At 45.3% G+C, this 6,849-nt stretch overlaps 1 protein-coding gene across 1 annotated transcript in view; it reads left to right on the top strand.

The window, feature by feature from the left end:
• Nucleotides 1-718: 718 nt before the first annotated feature.
• Nucleotides 719-6,849, top strand: part of Rala (RAS like proto-oncogene A) — a 50,006-nt gene continuing 43,875 nt past the window's right edge. The window contains exon 1 of the mRNA XM_005365449.2: nt 719-915. The gene's annotated coding sequence lies outside the window, so the exon portion shown is untranslated. The remainder of the gene's footprint in view (nt 916-6,849) is intronic.

Below are 6,849 nucleotides of genomic sequence, written 5' to 3'. Positions count from 1 at the left end.
ATTCTTTTGCTATGAATTCCCCAGGAACTGGAGTTACAGACAACTGTGAGCTGCCACATGGGTGCTGAGAATTCAACTAGGGTCCCCTGGAAGAGCAGTCAGTACTCTTAACCTGCTGATCCATCTCTACAGGGCCAATCATTTGTTTTCTTGACTGCTCACTTCACTGAGTGGGCATTCCTTGAAATAAAAGAGAATCCGTGTGTCACTGGGCCACCGACTTATCTCGGCACCATATCTATTGTCGAAGGGGCCCTTAGCCTCTTCCAGAAGGAATCAGAAGTCCATCCGCAGAGGCCAGCTCTTCGGGGCAACCACCAAGATCCTCCAACCAGGAAAGGCGACCCACCCACCTCCCCATATTTTAACTGCGATAAGCCACGTCGCAGGCTGAAGGGGAAACGCCTTCCAGGGAACCCCAGCAGCCCCCAGAAGCAAGATGGCAGCCTTCCCCCTCCCCTCCTTCCCCAGGAGCCCCCAGTGTTCTGAGAAGACGAAGACTCTCCGGCACCGGAATCCCGGCCAGGCGTTGGGAGGTGATCGCGCCTCGCAGGCGGAGAGAGTCACCGTGAGGCCGCCAGGCCGTTATCGCACTGCGCCTCGCCCGAGCCGCAGACCCTTTGTTCGCAGCCGCCATGGTCTTTCCGCCCCCACGACAGGAAGTGCCAGGGGGCGGCCCCGCCCCGCTCCCCCACGCCCCGGAAGTAATCTGGGGCGGCTGCTGCAGAGCGGCCGGGAGGAGGGTGGGTCTCCCTAGAGCGGAGCGCCGGAGTCCTCCTCCGCCGCCGCCCAGGCCGCCGCCGCCCTCCCGACTCCTGCCGCGCCTTGCGCGGAACTCCGAGCACAGAGCCGAGCGCGGTCCGATCGGCGCAGCCGAAGCCCGAGAGCCCGCGGGGCGAGCGGCTCGCGGTGCAGGTGAGCGCCCGCCGGCCGGGGAGGCCGGGCCGCGGCGGGGGTGTGTCCGACGGGCCAGTCCAGCGGCCGCCGTGATTGCACGGCCCTCCAGCCGCCCGGGCTCGAACCCGTTTGCGCCCCGAGAGCGGGCGGCCTCTCCGGAAGGTCACCTGCAGCACTCCGGTGCCTCCCAGGGCCCCGCCCGGGCGGTGCCCGCGACCCGGGGCCGCCGCAGTCCCTGCGCTGCACTCCACCCGGTCCTCCCTCGCTTTCAATCCACTCCTTGCCTAAAGAGAGCAGCTGCTCCTCAAGCCTCTCCGCCAGGGTTTGGTGCCACTTAAAGGAATGGCTTTATCAGACTCAAGTCTTTAGACGCTCCCCGTCCAGCTGAATACTCGTGGGCTCTTGTACTGGTTTAACCTCTAGGAGAGGAAGGGAATGTGGGTATTGTGTGATGGGGGGGGGGGTGTCTTCCGCGCTTGGTTCCTGAAAGATGTCCGGGAGTAGAAGATCAAATGTGTGTGCTCTAACTGGGTATATGTGTGTTTAAGTGAACGGGCGTGGTGACTTGAGGTGGACTTAGGGGGAAATTAAGGAATTAACTGGCCTTTGCTTGGAAACCAGAGTGTCCAGATTTGTGAGAGCTCACCCAAGTATCTTTGAGCTCCTGTGAGAACTCTGGTGCCACGCCCTACCTGTCAAGCTGGGAAGCAGCCAACCTACAGTTTGGGTTTGTGTGCTGGGAGAACCTTTAGTTCTTTTTAAATTCTTTTTAATTCTTTTCCTGTAAATAAATTACAGCTTTAATCCCATTCTCAAAATTGGGTAACTGATTTATTCCTCACAACGTAGAGGGCATCCCTTTTGGTTTACGTTTGTTAATATGTCTAGAGTATCATTGGCTTATGTGTTTTGGATCTGTTGATACAATATTCTTGTAAACGTCTCTTGTGACCCTTAAGGTGTTCTTCCACCTTAACTCTTTTCAGAGTAGGAGCTGTGTTGTCTTCCCTCCTGTTTGCATGTGAAGTACTTGGAATCCCCCACTCGTCTTCACTTAATGGCTGAGTGTGCAGTTGCTCTCACAGTCACTTTCCAGAAGCAATTGCTTTTGGCTGGGGTGTACGTAGCTCAATGACAGTAGTCCCCTACAAAGGGTATTAGATTCAGTCTCTAGCAAGGTCTCAAACAATATTGTTAGAGGAGTTTTGTTCCTTTGAGATTCTTGGAGCATAAAAATTTTGTTTCACCTTTTTGTTCTCCACTAAGATCGAAGAGCAGCTCAGGAAGAATTTGCTTTTCACATCCCCGTTCTTCAAGAAGTTAAAAATACTTAGGGATTGTGATTAGACGATATAATAATTTCTATTTTATTGTTATGTGTTTACTTCTAGAGTATATCCAGAGTTAGAAGGAGCAGATTTCCTGGCAGCAAGTGTATGCTTGGAGTTGATAACCATACCCAGTCTTAATCAAAAAGAGGAAGTTAAGAGTTGATGCTGCTTGGAAACATGCTGCCAAGCAGGATGCTCAGAGTGGCTCCTTTTGAAGTCTTCTGACACCCGGTTGTGACCTTGTCATCTTTTACCAGCAGGCCGTTTGTGCTTTTGTTCCGAGATCCTCTGCTGAGTGTGCAGTTGTGTGTAGCATTTATTTTGAAGCAGTATTTCATTACAACTCTTTTCCCCTGGGGTTTTCAGGGTGGGGGAGATTAATTATAGGAAAGAATCTTGCTCACCACTTTTAAGGGAGTGTTTTGGCCTACAGATGGTTGCAGTATTCTCAGTTTAGGGTTGTCAGAATACGGACAGAGTGCTGGTGTTTTCTCCTCGTACATATGACCCTGCACTGGCTTCCTAGGCACTGTTTCTACAGAGCACAAGTAAATGTGCCAGGATCGCTTCTTATATATGGGTCTGCCAGATAATAGGTTCTTGTATTCTTTCACAAATGAGTGACAAGGGCAGTCATTCTACAAATACTGGGATAAGAAGCTGTGAATGTTAACTAGGAAAGAGATTATGATCTTGAAGTGGTAGGAGTCAGTAAGTTTCCAGAGACATTTTAGTTCTTAAATTAGGGAGAGGGAAGCCTTTGGTTTCTTATCCTGTAGAGAAGTTAGGTTTCCCTTTAATTCAACAACCGTCTTGACATTAATAGTTCTCATGTATTGATTGCCTCTCAAGCACTGTAGCAAGAGGATTGTAATACTAGTCTACTGATTATGTTTTTTCTTATCTCCACAATATCCCTGCAAGATGGGTGGGCTTCCCCAATGCTGAGTGAAGTTATTTGGCCAGAGGCCCAGCTCACAAGGTAGTGTGTAGTAGAGGATTTGAAAGTACAGTAACCATTTCTAAGAGCACAGAAAAGCACCTAATCCTAGAAGTCACAGGAAAGGTGATTGTGACTGAGCTGAGCTTCCAGAAAGCAGATCTGCTCTTACCACTCTTAGCCATGAAGTGTGACCTGGAGTCACCAGTGACCCTAGCCAAGGAGCTTCAGGTGGGAACTGCTGGCATCTTTATTTCTGGGGTGCTTGCAAACACAGTGTACCCCTACATACTGTCTGTGCGTGCCAAGGTGGAAAGTAGTTGAGCATTGTTCTTGCCAGTGTCCTTGTAGGATACTAGAAAGGCAGCACAGGCACTTTGATGACTTTCTACTTTTGCAGCACCTGTTTGAGATGCGTGCCATGGCTGTTTAGGGAAAAAAGTGTTGCGGAATTCTGTTCATGTGGTTTTGATTGTTTTTCCCCCTGCAAGAATGTACTTTAAAAAATACCGTTTTTTAATGGACTTAGTCTGGGGAATGTTCCATCCCTTGGTTTAAAAGATGAGAAGAGAGAGGCTGTTGATCCAAATAGCAAAGCTGCTTTCTTGCCCCCATAAGGAAGAATTATTCTTTGTTTCTTTTCTTTAGTGTCTCACCTTTCTTATTATGTTACTGTGTTTAGAAAAATTTGCTTGGGCTGGAGAGATGGCTCAGCAGTTAAGAGCACTTCCTGCTCTTCCAAAGGTCCTGAGTTCAATTCCCAGCAACCACATGGTGAATCACAACCATCTATAATGAAATCTGGTGCCCTTTTCTGGCCTGCAGGCATACATGCAGACAGAATACTGAGAATACTGTACACATAATAAATAAATCTTTAAAAAAAAGAAAAAGAAAAATTTGCTTATCGGAGAGACAATGAAATTAAAGCTGTGAGGTTTTTAAAGCAGCAGAAATTTTAAAAAGGAATTTTCATCATTGATTTAATCATACATAAATGTTAGGGTTTATTTCCTCAAAATCAAGAGAGTAGTCTATATAAGGCATTAAATAAATATTCTTAAATGTAAAAAACTTTGAAAAATACCAATAAATCATATAGAAATTAGATTTTATACTTTTCTGAAAATGCTGCACAGTGTCCTGTACAAGAGACAGAATATCCAACGTACACAGTTTCCTTAACTTAGAGTTCCAATTCTTTGTTTGATTCAGTTTTGAAACTAAGTGTCAGAGTTTCACAGTATAATTATGGACAGTCAAACACAAGATTATGAAATGACCTTGACTTCCAGATGCAGTGTAAAGACAGATTGCACAAAGAATGTGATGGTGGTCATTTAAGGCATAAGATTTCAGTGTCATTTTTAACATAGCCAGATAGCTATAGTGATACCCATTGAAAATACTGCTAAGTGAGTTGGGAGTGGTTTATATAGAGCACCCTGTCTGTGTTTTATCTCGTTGGCTTCTCTGGCCAGCGCTGTGCCGGTACGAACACTCAGTCAGAGGTTTCTATCACACTGAGATCTGGTGTACTGCTTGGCTGCTTAGCCCCCATTGCCACAGCTCCTCCTCAGTGTTTCTGTTGCTCTTCTAGTTGGTCCCCGCCCCTCCCAGTGAGTCTTAGCACCAGTTTGTCTGACTCTGTTGCTATTCTTACTGGAATTGCATTAAATTTATGAATCTACTTAGGAGCAGTTGACTTCTTGATGGTATTGAGACATTTTAACATTAACATAAAATACTTTTATTTTCTAAAGTTTATTTTTTCTTTAGGAACTGACTTGTGTTTTTAATACAACTTTTGTATGTTTCTTATTTTAGTCATATTTTATCCTTTTTAGGTAAATCTTCAAACTGATTATTATTTATACACATAAATACTGTTGATTTCTGCTCATTTTCCTGATATCTTGCCCAATTCTTACTAAGTTACTTTATACTGTTTTTTCTCTTAGGCTTTCCAGATACTGTCACATCATCTGTAAATACAACTCCTCTCCCTTCTTCTCCATGTCTGTGTGTTTTAACTTGTCTAGTTACTTTAGCTGGTCTTTCTAGAACGATATTAAGTGACTTTACAGATGTATACATTGTACCTGGATATTAATTTGGTTATGGGTGTGCATTTTTCAAAGACTGCAGTTCTCTGCTGTCTCTTTAAGAGAGACTTAACTAGAGACAGATACGGTGAGAGGCATTCAAAATTGAGTTTCCTGGGGAGAGCAGCAGACTACAATAATGAGCAAAAGTTGGGTTTCCTGGGGGAGGGGCATCGGCAGACTACAGTGATGAGCAGTTAAGATGCTTGGTGGTTTCCAGTTCATGCCTGAGTCCTGTTTTCTTCCAACTTCCCTGTGGTGTTCTTCCAGACTTTACTGTTGTCTTCTCACAGTCTCCTAAGTGAAGCTGCCATAAATATAAAAATGGAGGGGATCTCTTATAGAATTTCTCAGTCTGAAGTGGTTTCTGAGCTTTGCAGATGAATTCAGGTCACTTTTCCTGCTGTGGCTCTGGCTCACATCATTGGTTCTCTAGGGCATATAGCGAAGTTGATGTGTAATCCGGTCCGTGTATCCAGAGATAACTGAGAGGACACAGCTTTGCGGTGGATCTAGACGGGATTATCCAGGGGCCTGACTTATCCGGCTTTGAGGTTATCCTTTCTTCAGTTTATTTATGCAAGCCTAGTCCTATGTGTGGAATGATGTCTTGATGTGGAATCAGGTGTTGGTCCAGCATTCTGCAGACATTTGGTTCATATAACAATATGCGTGTTTATATCACTGCTATGTAATTTATATAGAAAACATGTTTCCGACCCTGTCTTTAAAAGAAAACATGTTTCCTGTTTCCTATAATCTTTTTTTTTTTTTTTTTTTTTGGACAGGCTCTCATGTAGCTCACATTGAATTGCTATGTAGCTAAGGAAGACCTTGAGCTTCTGATTCTGCCACCACCTCACAAATACTGGGATTATAGGCTTATGCCACTATGTCTCACAAGAATAATGTTTTTTGTTTGTTTGTTTGATGATGGGGATTGGACCTAGGACCTTGCATGTGCTGGGCAGGTGTCTATCACTGATGAACACCCCAGTTAATACATGGGTTCCTATAATTTCTGGGTTATGTAGGGCCATGTGTGAGTGCTCAGTCCATATCCCATTGTCTGCCATTAAAATCTTTCCTCTCCCAGGGGTGCTGAATGGACCTTAGGCTGCAGAGCTTGTCCCTAGATGTCCTGCACTGGCCTGTTTATCCTTGCTGTCTTAGCAGTGCTGTCAGGGTTTTAATAATCTCTTGTAGTCCTAGGTTGATAACATCTTACCAGACATCTCGGTCTGTGTCCTGCTGTACATTTCTGCTTTCCTGCATAGGCATCTTGCCTCACTGGCCTGGGATTTTGACTTGGTTGTGGATTTGGGGAACTTCATACTTTGGAGAATTTCAGGTCTCACTCCTTGGCACATGTTGCTGTCCTAGTACAGAGTTTGCAGTAATTTTCCCTTCTTTTTTATCTTCCTCTCCATTGCCTTCTATCCAGAGAAATCTGTCTCCTTTTATCCCCCCCTTTTTTTCTCAGTCTCAACTGATACTTCTTTTTTTTATTGAAAAAAAAAATTTTCTGCCTCCTCCCAGCCTCCCATTTCCCTCCCCCTCCTCCCACCCTTCTCCC

Source organism: Microtus ochrogaster, unplaced genomic scaffold (genome assembly GCF_000317375.1).
Source record: "Microtus ochrogaster isolate Prairie Vole_2 unplaced genomic scaffold, MicOch1.0 UNK2, whole genome shotgun sequence".
NCBI classification, from domain to species: Eukaryota; Metazoa; Chordata; class Mammalia; order Rodentia; family Cricetidae; genus Microtus; species Microtus ochrogaster.
The sequence above is the reverse complement of the archived record's forward strand: the minus strand, read 5'-3'. Positions and strand labels throughout refer to the sequence as shown.